This window comes from Misgurnus anguillicaudatus, chromosome 8, assembly GCF_027580225.2.
Source record: "Misgurnus anguillicaudatus chromosome 8, ASM2758022v2, whole genome shotgun sequence".
Taxonomy (NCBI): Eukaryota; Metazoa; Chordata; class Actinopteri; order Cypriniformes; family Cobitidae; genus Misgurnus; species Misgurnus anguillicaudatus.
Window position 1 is genome coordinate 13,970,001 of NC_073344.2, and position 19,233 is coordinate 13,989,233.

Here is a 19,233-nt window from a genome sequence, read left to right on the forward strand (position 1 = left end):
ACACGTCAGAACAGCGAGCCGCGATTGATCTTCTGTTTCAAGTCTTTTGATTTAATCAGGCGGTAGGCCAATAGGTCTCGACCAAAACACAACGTATTCTTCAGTTGTGCCACGTCGATTTATTTGTTAGTTTACTGTTAAAATGCAAAGTAAATACGGTTATTTACTTATTTATATTAATTTGAAACATGGCTAACTACTACTTTAGTTATTTTGTGTGTTTGTTTTTATTCTGTGAAAATATATTGCACAGCATTGACTTAAGTTAAAATTCAGCAGAGTGTTATTGTTGCTAAATGTACATTGTAACATATGGTACAAAGTACGCGTATTAAAGAGATAGTTCACCCAAAAATGAAAATTATGTCATCATTTACTTACTCTCATGTTGTTGCAAAGCTGTAAAAATTTCTTTGGTCTGATGAACACGTTTTGAGAAATGTTTGTAACCAAATCGTTCAAGAGTCCCATTCACTTCCGTAGTATGCTTTTTAGTAATTTTTTGTATTTTTTCTACTATGGAAGCTAATGGGCCTCATGATTGTTTTGGTTTAAAACATTCCTTAAAATTTCTTCCTTCGTGTTCATCAGAACAAAGAAATGGTTTGTAACAACATGATAGTGAGTAAATGACGACAGACGTTTTGACCGAATCCCTTTAAATAAAGCTTAATCGAAAAAAAAAATCTGTTTCGGAGACACTAAACAATAAATTATACATAAGCTACTTCCGGTTAAAATGTATGACTGTGATTTTATGTTTCCAGAGCAAGTGGAATGATGTCTTGTGTCATTTCATTGGTTTGTAGTATGGAGAGAAATATTAGTACGTGTACGTAAACAAAGCACGCACATTTCAAGATATGCCAATATTATTATTAGTCAATTTGTATAATATTATTTAAACATCATTGATTGAAGAAACATACAACATTTGTCAGGAATTACACGTGTATGCAAAGTGTAAGAAATATTTTTATTTCTTTTAAACATTCAAGTGTGTAAATATGTTACTTTTGTATTGATTTATTAATTCGTTCACTTACATTTACATTAAAGGGAAACTTCACCCATTTGCATTAAGCTTTGTACCGTTAGAACCCCAGTCATGTTTTTGAATGGTCGTGCACCATTCCCTCAGTTTCCCCTGAGAGGGGAGAAATACTGATTTCAGTGAGGCACTTCCTTCTTTCAATGATGTAAAAATCGTCATTTTGCGTCATTGAAAGAAGGAAATCCTGTATCTCTATTGAGTGTGAAAGACTACAGACACTCATTCCTCATTTTTCCAAGGTGGGGGCTATGGGTGGGACCCACTCACGCTTCAGACCAATTACAGATAAGTGGGTGGGACTTACGAAAATATACGAACACAGACCGAAAAAAAACGACCATCCGCCATCTTTATGCTAAGCTAAGCTAAACAGAAGTTGTGGAGCGAGCCAGAATTCATGTTACAATAACAGTGGAAGTTAATCAATATTACATGGAAGAGGGTGATTTTACAAGCGTGATGCTCTAATCCGCTGTTCATTGCACCTTTATGAGCCACAATACTGCAAAGAGCTAAGGCAGATGTAGGAACAGAAGCCAGAGGAGTAGGCCGGAGCCTGGGCGTCGGCTGGGTAGAGGAGCCCGGTGAAGAAGCAGCAACCATCGGCCTCTGCTGCGTAGAGAAGCTTGCCTGTTCTCTCGCTGTGTGGCTTCTTTATAACATTTCTGCATCAGATAAGGATATGGACGTTTGTTTGGTGAAGGTTTCTATGCAAGAGAGGAAGTTTGCACGCGTTTGGAACGTTTATTTCACGGACATGTTTCGGTTTACGAGCAGACGCGCTGCGGAGTATATAAGCTTGGACGGACTCGCGCCGTTTGCTTTCGGTTTAACATTTCTGGATCAGATAAGGATATGGACGTTTGTTTGGTGAAGGTTTCTGGTCGCGTGCTTATTTCAAAGACGTGTTTCGGTTTACGAGCACAAGCTCCAAGAGCTGAGGCAGCGCGTCTGTGGAGATATTATGCAGGGGACGCGTTTGTGTGGAGGATGCAGGGACAAACTATGGAAGGCCAACGGGGCAAAAACGTGTTAAAAATACGTGTTAACACGCACTACGTGTTAACGCGTAAATCACGTGTTAACACGCACTACGTGTTAACGCGTAAGTGCGTGTTAACACGTAAATCACGTGTTAACGCGTACCTACACTGTTTTCTTTACCACCACCTACTGGTGTGGAGTTTGAAAACACAGAAACAAACAAGGCTTGGATTTCACAGGATGTAATCTAAAATATATTTTGAGCATTTTATAAAAGCATTAGTAGGCTACAACTACATATATTTAAACAGTTAACTATAATCGTTCAACCCTTGAAATTCATGACCACTTTCACACATTTCTCCAAAGTATATTTTTAAATACACTTTTACTTTATTATGTTTCTAAAGCCTAACTGGTAACTGACAAATGAAAACAGGACATTATGTTTTCACAGGTCAACCCATATGCATTATATTTGTTTGTTAGTCCCTTTGATAACCACCTTAAATCTTATGAAGCTGCTATTGGTTTAGATAGCTTTGTAGTAAATATAGTAGTTTTGCTTTATCCTTCAAAGTATAATTGATCAATTATATTTTTTTTTATTATCATTAGACACACACAGGAAAAAAACAATAAATAACACTGGTGAGGATCATATACGTCCTCCAGATGCTGTGTTGTCTGTGTAAAATGTGTCGCGGTTGTAAAAAGAGAACTACTATGTGAATGAGTCCTTTTTCTTGGGATGTTTTTATCTTTGCTGGAGATGGAGCAAGCAGTACTGTAGACTCCAAATACTCATCATTTTCAATATTGTAATGAAAACAGAGATGTATACCATAGTTTAATGTTGCATGTGCAAATAAACAGTTGTTTTGATATGATGCTTTCCTTGGCTTTTTTCATAAGGGTTAAAGTGCCTGACACACTACTAGTAGAATACATTAGGAATGAAAAAAGATACATGATGCTTTTAAAATAATATAATATTTAACTTTTATTTATGCCATAAAACAGTAATTACTAAATTTAAGACTCAAATTCCACAGGAAGAAATATCTTTGCTTTTACATAGCATTTCTTTATTTAATAATTGATTAGTTCGTAAATTGTTGAGGAGACAGGAGCTTTGCAGTATCCAGATGTGATAAGGAACATGGCCCTTCCATTTTATGGCACATCGCATGCAGTATGAACTACCCTATCTTATGTGATTTTGTTAAATGGTTCATGAAGCCTTTAATGGACAGTGGTCCCCTGCTTCAAAACAGCAGATCTCCAACATCAAGGTTAGCAGAGCTGGGGTGGTTGGTGAGAATCATTTTGGTTGGCTGAAGAAAGATGGTGATGACCTCAGAAGTGCAATGCCTGCAACACATAAATGGTAAAGTTTATTGTGCTGCCCTGGGAAATGGGTGACCTAGGAATGTTAGTATATGTAGGCCTAATGCACATCACAGCCTGTAAACTGTTAAGTCTTATAACTTCATACAATCAGAATGTACTGTAGTAAAAACATACATGACAAAGAAAACAGAACTTTATTACATGTACTCTAGTAAGAATTAGGCAAATTATACTGGAATATAAACTCCAAAATGATTTATTTTTTTGCTCAGTTATAAATGAATCTCATTTAATATTTGATTATTAATAAAACCCATAAACAACAAACATTGGCAACAAAGGCATATAATTGTTTTCAACCAAAAACATTGTAATAGGAAGTATTGACATAGGAAACAGAAATACAGACTCTCTAAAAAATGCTAGGCCCATCATAAAGACAACTGTGTAACTAGAAATCAATATTAAAAGGTATAAAGTTGAGACCTTACTTACATCACTTGGTCAAAAAAAAGTCACAGACTCAACTGTAGGCACAAAACAGTTTATTGAATGGGCAATGAAAATCTCAATTCCAGAATGCAGAGACTCACCAAGCAGCAGGGTGGCACTAAATTGAGTCACTGCTGAGAATGGCACCTTGCAGAAAGAGTCAGAGTGCAAGGCATCAGTCAGGAAATGTTATCAGGGAGAGCAGCGAGGCAGGCAGACGGGATGAAGAGAGCCAAAGAAGAGCCAACCGATGTGAAGCTAGGCATAGAGAGGGAAGATGAGGCTGGGAGAACGGGGCAGATGGCATCAGGGCACAATCTGGAGAGAACAGAGAAGAGTCAGAAAGAAAAAGCACTGACAGCGCATCTCATAATTAATGAGATGATGACTAGACGGAGGGGAGGATATAGACTGGGATACACTGCATGATTTTTGGCGGTCCCAAACGAAAGATTACCATCGTGAAACATTTGTGGCAATTTCTGTGATTGTGGCTCTTTGGTGGTCCTATGTCGACGAGCGTACCAGTATTTCTTTAACACTAGCACATGCTGGTGACATTGCACTTAACTGGAGTCACAGTCGTCACAACCTATGAGTCAATAGGTTTCATTGTCGTACCCAAGTTTAAATTATCCATGTCGCACAGCGTGATAAGGTAATGATATTATAGGAGAGCAAAAATCTTGCAGTGTATCCTGGGCTTAAGACAATGACTGGTACGTGCATGGCCACCTGTCAAAACAAACCAATGACAAAACACATAAACAGAACCAACCGATCAGAACAAAGCTGTGACACACTTTTAGCTATAGTATTCAATCAGATACTGGTTGCCCAAATTCATTGATTGTTTCTATCTAATGAAACAGGTTTTGGAATGTTTGGTGTGATGGTTGCTGTATCGGTCAGGTTAACAAGTGAAAACTCTTCTGTAATCAAGTGCTATTTGGGGCTGAATATTTCATTTAGTATGAAAAGGAAAATTTACACTCTGATTTTGACCTAAAATGCTTAAAAATGTCTAAATTAAGTGCAGGTGCAAAGTCATAGATATATTCATTTGTGACAGTTCTACTGTTTGCACTTGAAATAAACACAGACATGACATGTAGATAATAAAAATCTTTAACAAAAATATAATCTGAAAAAGGATAAAGATGTTTTAACAATTTAAAACAAAACTGTTTACTAATAATAAAACAGACAATAGCAGAAAGAATAAGCATGCATGTTTAAGTTAAGAAGAATAATGAGCTTTTTAAAAAGTACTTGTATGTCCAGTTGTGCGGTCTGGAGTACATTGCTTTGCATGTAGCCTAGTCCTATAAGGATCGCTTGGTCTTCTTGAATATATTATGTCCTATAACTGCTTCAAGTACGCATTCTCTCATCAGGCACACTCTTACAGCCTCAGGGTGGGTCACAATGTTCATAATTTGGTCATCTAAATAAGCTTCGGTCAATCTTGTGAATAAACACTGGGTGAATAATCTGTGAAAGACAAGCATATAGAAAACCATAAAAAGTTGCTTGTATTAGTAATAACTAGAATCAGATTTGTTTTTATGATTTTTGAAACAATGGTTATTCAAATGTAAAATCATAGTATTAATGTAAAATCAACAAGGAAATTATATAGACCAACGTACACTAAAAATGCTACAAAGGAATATAGTTTCCCTCATATTTGGACAGATCTGTGTTATTAACTCTCTTGCCAGTTTGTCATGAGTCATAACTTTATGTTCATATTTTTAAATGAATAACAAACACAACGCATTCATTTAAACAGCACTAAAATTTTACCTCACTATATTGTCTCCATCTGGGAAAGCCTGACACTGTTTCCACTAACTTATGTGATTGCAGTTATAAAGACTTTTGCCCAAGGCCATTTATCTAACAAAACTGTTTTCTGTTGTTGTTACTGCTGCTGCTTTTGCGTTTGTATTCCTCAATAGTACTTTTCGGCTCTTCCGTGTGGCCTTCCGTCAGCGTACCTGGCTTATGATGGCTATGAGGTAAGCTTACGGCAAACTCGACGTAGTGCTTGGATCACTATATCATTAATTATTCAAACAAAACGGCAGTGTGGTGTCAGGATGACAGTGCCTGTCGTAACGCATTCGCTGCAATATAATTATTAATAAGCTTGTGAGCGAGCACTTACCTAATGCTTACGATGAGCTGACGGTACAATCTTCTTCTTCTTCTTTTGGTTTAATGGCGGGTTACGAACCAACTTTAAAGGTGCATACCGCCACCTGCTGTGATGGAGTGTGAAAATAATGATCTGCCTCTTCTATATCCTGTTATATAACACACTATTCTTAATAAATCTCAAACTGCATTTGACTTCCTGATTTTGGATCTTCATTTAATAAGTTGGCTATAGTAAAATCATTGCATGCTATTGCTTGTAAATCTTCATTTAAAATACGACTCAAAATGATAGTGGCGAAGAAGTCATCTGCCATCTTGTGCTCATTAGTGGTAACGACATGCAATGCACAAATGACTAAAACGAGTTATTGTTTTTAAAGCCAGTTTCATTGAAAGCATGGTTTACCGACAATGCATTAATGATCTTATCATTTTAATAATATATTAATAAATCTAAAAAGTGGTGTTTTTCCGGACAGGGGTTTTCTTAAACCAAGAGCCTAATTAGAAAAAAAAAACAAACATACCTTACTAAAAACATTACTTTTGTGCATTTTAAGGCAAAACAAAGAGCACTGATGTATTTTAAGATAAGTCAATGCATTTTTTTTTTTAGTTTGTACAGCTCTTACATTTATTTTAGTCTAGGACTAGTCTAATCCCTGTCCGGGAAACCGCCCCTAAATTGCTCCCAATACAATTTTGCTGTGTTCTCTACTGTACATTGATTGTACTGATTATAATCCAAAGGTCAGATGGGCCAAGTAATCCCCACGTCATCCATTATAAAGGGAGTTTTATTGTGCAGTGTAGCCAATTTCTATACAATTTAGTCCAAGTTTGAAAAACCTTTTGTTTCCATGTCACTCAGAAAGTCAGTGTGATGTCTTAAATTAGTAAGCAAGCAAAAACCATTCAAATGTTTTAGCCTATAAAATGAATTACCTATAAAAATGCAATTAAGCATTTTAATGTAGTTTATTAATCAACATTAATTATCATGATTATCGAGGGCATAATCAAAAATAAATATTTTTGTTTTATTCTTGCAGCCCCATGTAGTGAGTAGCCTATCTGTCTCATATCTGCTTGGAGTTTGAAAGACTCTTCTGATGCTTTTCTATTAAGTTTATTTACATATTTGACATTGAAGTAGTCTAAAGGTAAGTCTTGATTACTTTCATTTTGTGATACTTGAATTAGGTTACTGCATCTCTTTAAGGTTATTTGTATCTGTATTGGAAATTATGTTGAAGTAGTTCTCCCAACCCTGTTCATACTCACACACAAATATAATAACAAAATTACAGAAATCAAAGTATAATCAGTTCAATGTAAGAAGTTATTATGATTACTAATAGAAGTGTACTCTTTGTCCTGTTATTTTCCTTACCTTGCCACTCAGTCCTTTAGGTTAGGGTAGTTGAAACTATTTCTAATTTCAGCAAAAGCTCCAGAGTTAAATCAACACTGCTTAGATCCACACCCAAGGTGTTAAAAATTACCACAGAATTGTTTGTATTCTTCCTACGAACTATCACAATGCATCAACACAAACAATACAATTTTTGGGGTCAAGTGCTCAGCTAAGTAAAGGTAAAACTAATCACTGTTAGGATGACTTCTTGTTTTTATCTTTCTTGTTAACAGGAAGTGTTCATCATAAATATTCATTTCATTATTTAACTTATCCTAGGGTCTTATCCTAAAATTATTAGACTAAAATATATGTTTGAGCTCGCTTAATTTAAAAACAATTGCACTTACGCTTTTACTTTGTATCAATATGTGAAACAATGAATTGTTGATAAAAGGCTGTTAACAGTTACCAAAAAAGCTTAACTTCTTAAATATAACATAATATTTACATCATAAGATAATAGGCAGTCATGTTCTAATAGTTAGAGTCGACCTTATAACCTGAGAGTTTTGCTGGTTCGAGTCTCACGGCCGACAGGTTGCGACTGAGGTGCCTTGAGCCAGCCACCTGTCTCCTAGTGTTTCCCGGGCACTGCAGTACTGCTCTGGGTGTGTATGTTCACGACGTGCAGTGCGTGTTCACCACTCACTTGATAGGTTAAATACAGACGTCACATTTCAAGTATGGGTTACCATACATTGGTCATTATGTCACTTTTACTTTTCCTTAAAAAGGATCAGATGGAAATAAACTAAAGGTGAAAACAAGAAAGCACTTTTTTAAAATTCCAATCAAAGCTATAGACATGTGTCTTATTGCCATTCTTCTTTTTTTCCAGTCATCACATATGCATTTATTCATTTAGCATATACATTCATCCAAAGTGTCTTATAGATCAGAAAATACACAGAAAAAAAGCATCAAAAGTTTATTACATTTGCATAATTGTTCTAGTATCTGCTGCAGAGTAGTTCTAGTTACTATGACAAAGAAACAGTCTGAGCGTGACTAATCCATTGGAAGCCTCAGATTGATCTATGACACATACTTTCTGATATGGAAACTTTGTCTGAGGCAACGCGTGCCAAAAAGTAAAAAAAAAGCTTAAAAGGTTTGTAGTAGAGAGCCTCCTTCAGACAAAATAAGATTATTAATTAAATTCAAAAAGCATGTTTTAAAGCCTAACTGCTCTATACAATGACATTGATGTTCTCCCATTAGGCCATACATATAGAGTTCCATCTGTTGTTCATATGCTAAATTGGTTGTAATTATATAGTGTGGTATTGCTATACTGTATTATTAAGGATATGTGTATGACACTAGTGAAAAACAAATTTTATAAGGCATTTATAAACTAGCTGAACTAGCTTTAAGTGCAAACCGATCATGATGGCAGGTAGTCCAAAGACTTCATACGTAGAACATCATAATGTGTGTGTGTGTTCACAAATGATGCAGATGTACCATCTGCTTGAGCATACATTCCATTTACGTTCATAATCTTGCTATTAACCAATTGTTATTAACATAAACTTAATTAGATTACCTGTGGTTAAGTAGTGTTTAAATAAATTTTTCTTGCAATATTAATCATCCTCTACTGTTTATAAGAATTGTGTGACACTACTGTGTCATCATTTAACACCTCTATTTTTAAGAATATAATTCTTTCCATAGGCAGGTACTATTGCCTAATTCACAAAGCTAACAAAATTATTTATAACAAAATTAAATTATACTATAATTGTTATATATAGTCCAAGCTGTAAACTATTTATGATCATTATTCACTGTTAATTACTTTTAAAAATATATATTTAGGATAAAATACTTCAATTTACAATCCTATCTATCTGTCCGTTCTGTGTATTACGGTCAGATTCGCCACACCACTAGATGGTGGTAAAACTCCATGTCCATGATTTCTAACGCGTTAACACGTGATTTACGTGTTAACACGCACTTACGCGTTTACACGTAGTGCGGGTTAACACGTGATTTACGCGTTAACACGTAGTGCGTGTTAACACGTATTTTTAACACGTTTTTGCCCCGTTGGCCTTCCATAACAAACGGACGTCTGACTAAAGTGAGTGTTTATATTTTCGTTGTTATACTAACGTGGCATTTATGTACACAATAGCATATCTGAGCGGTGTTTTATATGTCTATATTGTGAGAGCAGTGAGGCCAATAATAACACAAATGTAATTACAGTAAACGAGAGACAAAAAGAAAATTGGTAAAACTAAATAAACATTTAAATTGCATACACTTTTTTTAAGTACTTGGAAAGACATTTGTACTGCGGATCTGAAACCGCACGTTACTGTTTGAATAAGACTTTGCTACACACCAGGCCAGAGTGTTATTGTGTGTACCACAATGTAACATCACGTTTAAAAGTAAATCATGATTGGTGTCAGTCAGACACAGTGGTGGTGGCTATTTTCTTTGTTTTACTAACGTGGCATTTATGTACATAATAGCATGTCTGAGCCGTGTTCCGAGTAATGGGAGTGGCTTGCAGAGCTGTGCATTGTGGTGCATAGTGGCAGTTGTAGTTTTTCATACAAATGTGCTCTAAAGTCACATTTTGTCTTTTCTCTGTCAAATAGGCACAAAATTCTACATTTATGTTACATTTTGACTACAAATATGACTCACTTTCCATAAAGATTAATGTTCCTATCGGTGAAATGGCCCTTTAATTCATGTGAATATCCAATAGTGTCTGAATATGCCGTTTTCACCAGTAGGTGTCACTGAATCTTCTTAAAACAGTACATCAATTTGCTGTTGTCCACACAATGTGTAACCATTAGAGGGCCCCAAATGCTTTGTTCAAACTTGTACAAAAATTGTGAGTCTACTTCTGTCTTGCATAAATGACTGTGTAGTGTTAATCCAAGTAAATCGGTTTGCACAGTGTACATTTACTATGTTGCTGGATATATGCAGGGCTTTTATAGATTTTTCTTGTCTTTATGGACATACAGGCATTTGTTTGTTTGCGACTCATTGGTGCTAGTGTTTAATGTGGAATTAATAAGAATGCAAAATGCAACCTTACATGACATAGGCCTATATTAGTTTAGTTTATTAGTTTAAAAGTAGATAGGTGCACGAGCACACCTATTAGTTTTGCCGATTTTGGCAAGCAAACGTTGAAAAGTCTTCAACCAGACTTTTATAGCTGCACTTACATAACTGAATTTGCCCTTAGAGGAGAACATCGAAACATCTCTTTGCCAATCTGATATCTTGTTTCATAATAGATTGTAGATTTGAGACTTTGCCAGTTCTGACAATGTCAGACTTTGTTCAGCCCTACTGCCTTAAAATGTCTGACACATATATCTGCATTTTCTAAACCTTGACCTTGAGCACCTATTGTCCGATTCACGATTTTACATTTCCTTTGGTGTGTACGTGTGTATTAGTACATATTAACAATATGCAAATGGTACATACAGCAAAGTAAACAATGATGCGAGTTATTGTCTCTAAAGTAAATCTCTTTTCGTGGACTACAACAAACACACGGATTGTAGGCAACAGTTTACTTCCTGGGATTGGTGATGTAGTAAAGACCAAAATGATCACAATTCCTCCCGCTTGGACTCACAGCCTGTAAATTATCTACTTGTTAGCATTGCATTGTGACAGAATTTTTTAAACATGGTATAAGGAGCCGCACATTTCCGGCTGAAGTCAGAGGTATTCGGCCAATCACAACGTACAGATTAGCTGGCCAATCAGGGACACAGCGCTTTTAAAATCTGTGTTTTTTAGGAAGAGAGTGAAATCTGTTACTTCTATTCCGAGGGGCGCAAATTCAAAATATGTGTTCTGAGTGTCATGTGTGTTGCTCGTGTTTTGTCAAAATAAGTGCCTGCTGCACACGCATCAAAACCGTTTATGATAAAAGAGATGCTCATGTTCACAAAATACACGCAAGACACTCCCTTTACAGTAAACTCCAATTACCCATGAGATTATGCGAGTGTCTGGCAAACGCGACCGTCTTTTTTTATCATAAACCCTTGTTTGGACACATCAGCGGCGGGCACTTGTTTTGACAAGACACGTGGTGCACATAGGTTTACTCGATGTGCCGAACACATATTTTGAAATGACGAACCACACACATGACGGGTTGTGACAAACTTCGCATCGTGTGGCCTCGAAAAGGGAGGTCACCGGCCGCCACTACTGTAATAAAAACACTTAAAGTCGGCATTAAACAGAAGTAGCGAATGTCTTGTGTTCCCTGTGGCAACGTATATCCAAGTGAAACCTGCTTCTGAAATGTAATAAGGAGGGGCGGGACTTGAATTCGCCATCGAAAACTGATTGGATTGTTTGAAGTTGGGTTGTGTTGCTAATCGCTGTGATCTTTTCGATTTATGTTTTTAATTAAAGATTATGAGGGCACATGAATTTTTAAAAAAGAACGAAGCTCACGGATAAATCATTTGTAAAATAAAATACCACAATATTCCAAAACAAATGAATTTTTTTCATTTTAATTTCATTGCGACTTTAAGGGTAAACTGTATGTAAACATCTATCTATAAGTTTATACTCACTGTCTTATTCATAACACTACAAATCGAGCATGACTTTTATATGGAGACCAGAAAATACATGTAAAGAAATCTATTGATTAAAGCCATATAAGGCTACATCTTAAAGATTAATTCTCTGCATTGATATACCAATAGCAATAATAAAGTATCATATGTCAACCACAGGGTTATAAGAAATCATATAAATGAAACTGATGATCAAAAAAGGAGATGCAATACACAAATGTTAACCATTACCTCTTTAGAAAATGTAGTATGAATTGTTTTTTATTTGGGGGAGAGGTTGACCATTACACGTCACATGCCAACATTACACTACAATGTTATTTTTAGAACAAGAATTTCTTGTTTTGATTTCAACATACTTCAAGTGGAGTGTTGCTCGAAACGGAAGATTGTGATGTCATTGGCATTGTTAGGTCATAAGATTATTAACAATAAAGATACCATGCGTGTCATTTGAGAATTACTAATAAGGGTCTGTAATAGGATCCAACCCCACACACCTACACTTTGAATATAACTACAAGCAAAAATCAAGGCTGATTCTGAAAACACTCACTTCCATGTAATATTTATGCTTAATTTAATAGCCTGTACAAAGAAGTGAAGAATTGTAATGTTTAGTTAGCAATAAATAACTACACTGCGGTCTGTTCATATCAAATTATACTGAGAATGAAAAAGGAACGTTCACATTGAGATTTATGGGAAACACCAGCAAGAGTAAACAGTCTTGGATTACCAGATTATTCCAGATTAAGGGCCACCACCGCCTCTCACTGATCCCTGATCCCTGTTTCATAAAAACACATCATGACACAGTGAGTTCTCTGAGTATCATATGGACTGCTTTGCTGTGAATGCAATGATTCATTAGCAACCAGTTTGAATTGTCATTAGGAGTGATTATTTGAACTGCATTTTAAGAGTAAAAAGTCAATAACATATCTTATAAAATAAGCACCATACAAAGATCTAAGTGAAAATTAATAATTTTGTTGTATTTAGGAAGAATAGTAGTTTTTTGCTGTACTGGAATGAATTTTCTTGTAGTTAAAACAATTCATATTCAGGTTACATAATGTCTATATTATTGCAAGTATATTAAGGGTTCCCACCGGTCCTTTAAATCCTTGAAAGTTTGTGAATCTGGGGAAAAAATTCAAGGCCATGGGAATTTTTTAAAAATATACATACATAGATACAGGTACCGAGCCCCTAAGGTGACATTGGAGTAAAAAAATCAAAAGTTTAGTATCATGTGCTCACGCGAAACCTTCATGTGCAGAATTTTTTCTAAAGTTTAGTTTCCCGTGAAAGCGAAAGTTTCAGTGGCACACACGAAAGTTTCACGCGAGCACGCGAGCACGCGAAACTAAACGTGGTAGTTTCACGTGCGCACGTAAATCTAAACTTTATTTAATTTTTGCTCCATATCCCCTCAAGGGCTCCGTATCCGTATACATTGAAAGTGCTTGAATCTATTTTATGCAAGAAGTTTTCTGTAAAAAATCCATATTATTTCCTGTGTAGTGTAGGATAATATCATAAAAATTCTAGCCTTTTTAAGCACACGTGCTAAACTGTTTGCTTTAAATGCTTATCTATGCGAATGTTGATTTATTCCAAATTGCTTTTTTTGCATTGTTGTGTTTGATACATGAGAATGTCTCGGGTTACGTATGTAACTGTTGTTCTCTGAGAAGGGAACGAGACGCTGCGTCTTCCTTGCCATACTTCCTGTGTCCCTGTAACGCCGTCTTTGGCAATATTTCAGATAGCGATATACTTCCTGGCTTCCACGTCACCCTGTCTTTGTCGTTAAGCCTCACCATTGGTTGAAATTGATATACACATTCAGACGCACTTACCCCTGGAGGCGTCCCCAAAGTGTCAAAGCAGTGATGCAGCATGAGTTCCCTCGAAAGGGAACTGTAACAATGTATCTTAAAAGGTAACACGATGTAACCTTGCTATCACTTGAAATGTGTCCCCACATTTAGTCCTTGAATATGAGGGTATTTGGACCTGGACAGTCCTTGAAAGGTCCTTGAATTTGAAGTTAACTAAGGTTTGAGGGGAACCCTGTATATTATTAATGCACTATATTATTGGCTATATAATGGCTTTAATTATTACATAATTTAAGTATTTTAACTGAATCCTGCATATATATTATATCTTGTTTGGTTGTTTGAAATGTAATACTGATTTCAAAACAGCAATACTGTATGTTATATTGCAACTGAATAAATGTACAAGTGTGTGTATCTGTGAATTATGACGTGTGTTATCGTATTGCAATTCTAACTATTGCTTTCTACCTGACCATAAACAAAACAATAAATCCAAATATCGGTATGAATGTGTTCACCCTCCTCTATTCTATTAAGTTATTCGGTTAGTAATATGTTCAGTGAACTTTGTTTAGTAGGACAGAATGTTCATCATCACAGGTGTAGGTTTAATAACTTTCCAAACCCCACCCCCATGTTGCATTCGTTACTCTTATACTAATCATTATATCTTAAGATCTTCATAATCTTTATTGAGCTTTCACATCAGTGGAATGAATGTAGGCAATAAACTGCTGCGGTGTGGTTTAATCATTTACACATTATACCACAATCTAAAAAATGTATGTGCCTGTGTCCAACCATACACATAAAGTGCATACTTACACTCCTAGTGCATATAAGGAGACAGTTAAAAATATCATCTGATACAGCACACAAAGAATGGGGTTGGGTAAGGCATGAGTATAGCTTTAAAGTGCTTCCCTATTCCTGTTCATCAAAAGGGACTGGAGTAGTTAATAAAATAATGTCAGATAAGGAATATATTGTGTAATTGCGATAAACAGATAACAGTCTCACAAGAACGATCATGAGAACAATCACCTACTTGTTTAACTTCAAGTACATCTCATAATTCATCATGATGACATCATATAGGGTTTTATGATGTCAAGAACAATAAAAATTTAAAATATCATCTGTCATTCTAAACTGATATGATATGACGCTTTTAATGGAAAACAAACATTTGTTAAGAGTTCTTGTTATATAACATTGTTTATAGTGACGTGACCTTAAAAAGGACAAAATAATAAACCTATAAAACATCAGGAAACAGTAACGTGCATAGTATCCAATTCACATCAAGCCATTAGATGGGTTTGTGTGAAGAACATTTTTATTTTGTTGAACTTAAGTGCACAGTGAAAGCTGCTAACATGCACCCTTAAAAATCAAGGTGCTTCATGATGTCATAGAAAAAAAATCTGTATGGTTCCGTAAAGAACCTTTAACATCTGAACTCTTCTGTTTCAGAAAGGTACTTCTCATTATATTATAAAAAGGTAAGAAAGAAATGGTTCTTGTAAGAAACTTTGACTGAATGTATCTTTGAAGAAGCAAAAATGGTTCTTGTATTACATCACCGAAAGAACGTTTTACAAACATTTACTTTTTACTCTTTTAATCTTTACTTTACTCTTAAGGTAAGAGTGTGCACTGCATAACATAATATATTAAAGACTATGAATGTGTGCATATATTTTGAAGTTGTTTATATTCTAATGTATGCAAAGTACTTGGTAAGTGTTTTTGTTTTGTTAAAAAGAGAGAAATATGGCTTCTATCTTTTATGTTGGTTTAGCTTACTCATCAAAATGATTTGGGGTTTTTGGGCCAACCAACCATTCCTCAAATCACATTAGCAAATGGGTAAAAGTACAGACATGGTTGCCATAGTAATCTATCTTTATTCCAAAATCCATCAGTTGAGTCAATCACATCATGAAATTTTTACTATTTCACCCTAATGTCAGAAATTGGCTTTTATTCTATGATGAAATTTATAACATGCATACCCGTGAAACATTTCTCAACCAATCAGAATCATAGACTGTAAAAAAAGATGGACGACGCCTGTTTGCTCTCTTCCGTGGCTTAAAATTGAAGCCGCCAGTGTCCCAATATGGCGCTGACATCTTGGATCTTGAGTCTGCGCAGTAGCGATTTCAGAACCAGTCCTGCGCATATGAGCAGGAAGTAAAGCCGCGAAATCAAGACCCCATCCTCGCTCTCGCAGAGTGCGCATATCACACGATATAACAGCTGTCAATCATGACGTGACATCATTAAATTAAAACACTAAACACAAACTTATTTTAAAAACAAACATATGAATTTAAATCAACATGATAAAAACTACCGTAAATGACAGAAACCAGCTTCGGAAAAAAGATAATTGAAGTGTAATAAACATTTTTAGTTGGTCTAAAGTCCCATTGAATAACATGAGGTGGGGGCGGGGCTTATGACCTATACTGGAACCAGTCACTGTGGGGCGATCGAGACGTTTTCGCTTCACTTTTCAAGGCTGGTGCGGCACACTTGATCAGAATAAAGCATTCAACAGCCCCGTGGTACAATTCTAAATTAAATAGATTATTTATATTCATCATGTTCAACTGTGAAGTATTTTTAGAAAAAAATCGATAATGTAGATAGCATCTAGCTATGCGATTGTGAATTGCAACCAACGGCTCAGTCCACAGCTCACCTCTACCTTTCGAAAAGCATAGGAAAGCCACAAAATGCGTAGAGGAGCTACGGCAGTTGCAACAGGACAAGCATTTCACCGTCTCATGTAATGACAAAATGCGTTATATAGAAGTTTGTCTGTTTAAAGCGAGAATGAGAGTATAGTTCCTAGCCATATCGGCCTAGAAAATCGCAAGTTTTAATTTTCTGTCGGTCTTAGTACACGATGTTACTACACAAGAGTCAAGTTTTAAATGAGAAAAATATCAAAACTCTTTGGTTATTTTTTAGCGCGATGCTAATGGTCTAATCAGATTCAATGGATTATGCTAAGCTATGCTAAAAGTGGTAGCGCCAGAACCGGAGATCGGCTGAATGGATTCCAAAACGGTAAAAATCAAATGTTTAACTCTAGGGGAGCTGAAAAATTAGTATATTTAAAAAAAAGTGGAATGTCCCTTTAAGGCCACTGTATGCAAAATTGCGACTTTAATGTATAGGCCATTTCACGCTGATCCAACAAACGCCAACAAACGCATCTGTTGGGTCAATGTTGGCAGTTGTTGGATCTAAGTAAACGAGACCTAAAAATTTTGGTGTTTGTTGGAGTTGGTTGTTGTTGGACCAGTGTGAATTGGCCTTAAGGGGACCCTTTGTAAGGACTTTATACACCACAATAATATTGTTATGTATATTATATTATATTGCATTTCTGTCAAGAGATCCTTCTAAACGTTACACAATGCACCTTTAACTTTATGCTATTTAAAGCATTCATAAGGGCCAGAATTAGATGTTCCTGTCTCAAGGGCAAATGAAGCAATCAAATAGCATTACAAATACTTGACTTTATACAATACTTGTTTGGGTGACTGCCTTATCCAGCATTACATGCATGTTTTCCTTTTGAGTCCATAGGGTTTGTTTTACCTGAAACATTTTCACAATTCCATTCAAAACCAAACAGCTGACCTGATTCTACAATTGTTTTTCCACAATCCCATTCCCAAGTAATCCAGAGCTTTATTCGAGAACATGAGCATTATAACAGCTGAGACAGCCGCAGACTGCACCAAGGACATGAGAGGACAACCATATATTGAACAATATGAAATGCACTGCTTGAATACCATTCCACACATATACACGCTCACACATTATGCACTAAAAGAACATCCTTGCTTAGGTCATGTAAGGAAACACAGACACATAGCCTAAGTATGCAAATAGACTTCAAATGCAAAACCCAGTCCAAATCCCCCCCACGCTCCTATGCAAATACACCCACAAAAAAGGCTTAGTGAGTGCTTGCGGAAAGCTTTTGCAAATCCGTAATATGCCTACTGGGGCTCAGCCAAAGTATCAGTAGATGACAGGGGTCATACCGCTGTAGGCCAAATCTACTGTTTTGAAGAGCTAATAAAATGAAAGCGTTACCTTACAAAACCTCTAGGAGGGTTTTGGTTTATTAAAAATATATCTGAATTTTATCTACTAACCATATATGGCCTGCATGTTGTTCACAATAAGCTACACATTGCTATTTACACAATAACTGTGCTAGCTTTGATACCTTGGTGCATACACTGTAAAAAAAGATTTGTTGGTTCAACTTGAACTTGAAAAGTTACCTGGTTGCCTGAGCTCAATCAACTTAAAAACATTATTTTTTTCAAAAAAATTGTCTCAACCAATATTTTTTAAAGGAAAACAACACCCTTTTTAATTTTTTACCATGTTCTTACCTTAACTTAGACGAATTAATACATACCTATCTGTTTTCAATGTGTGCACTTAAGCATTGTACAGTGCGTCGTGAATGTGTTAGCATTTAGCCTAGCCCAGTTCATTCCTTAGGATCCAAACAGGGATGAATTTAGAAGCCACCAAACACGATGTAAGAACATAAACACAAAATTTCCTTTAAGGTGATTTCCTTTAAGTTGAATGAACTTAACATTTCAAGGCAATTTAAAGAGCAACTATTTCATTATTAAAAAAACGTTATTTTGTGTATTTTTTAGTTCCAGATTTCACTCTATTCCTTAAACGCACAGATTTGTGTCCCTGATTGGCCAGTAATCCGTACGTTGTATTTGACCTTAATACCTCTGACGTCAGCAGGAAATGTGACGCTCCTTACCACGTTTGAAAGATTCGCTCACAATGCAATGCTAACAGGAGTTCAGCAGGCTGTGAGTCCAAAGCGGAAGGAATTATGATAAGGTCGGTCTTCTCTACAACACCAATCCCAGGAAGTAAACTGTTGCCTACAATTCGTGTGTTTGTTGTAGTCCAAGAAAAGAGATTTACGTTGGAGGCGATAACTCACATCATTGTTTACTTTGGGCTATGTACCGTTAGCATATTGCTAACATGTACACACTTACACACCAAAGGAAATGTAAAAATGTGAATCGGACAATAGGTGCTCTTTAATAGGTGCTTTTTTTACCGTGTAGGTACTTTCAAGTAAACTAACATTTGCGCTGACCACCGAATACCTCAGATGACTTTAGTACTGCTCAATTTAACTTTGTCAGATAGCACATGCCGTACTGATGCCGTAATCTTATTCACACAGTCGCACACAGAAATAACAGGCCCACCATAATG

At 36.0% G+C, this 19,233-nt stretch overlaps 1 long non-coding RNA gene across 3 annotated transcripts; it reads right to left on the reverse strand.

The window, feature by feature from the left end:
• Window positions 1-3,023: 3,023 nt before the first annotated feature.
• On the reverse strand, window positions 3,024-6,083 carry LOC129444889 (uncharacterized). 3 transcript variants are annotated; one of them, XR_012370738.1, is made up of 3 exons: window positions 6,057-6,083; window positions 3,985-4,201; window positions 3,024-3,412 (listed from the first exon to the last, which is right to left on the reverse strand). It is a non-coding gene; the product is annotated as an uncharacterized lncRNA (long non-coding RNA). The 3 variants fall into 3 exon arrangements; XR_012370737.1 differs by lacking the exon at window positions 6,057-6,083 and adding an exon at window positions 5,156-5,201; XR_012370736.1 differs by lacking the exon at window positions 6,057-6,083 and having other exon boundaries at window positions 3,985-5,149.
• Between the last annotated feature and the right edge of the window lie 13,150 nt (window positions 6,084-19,233).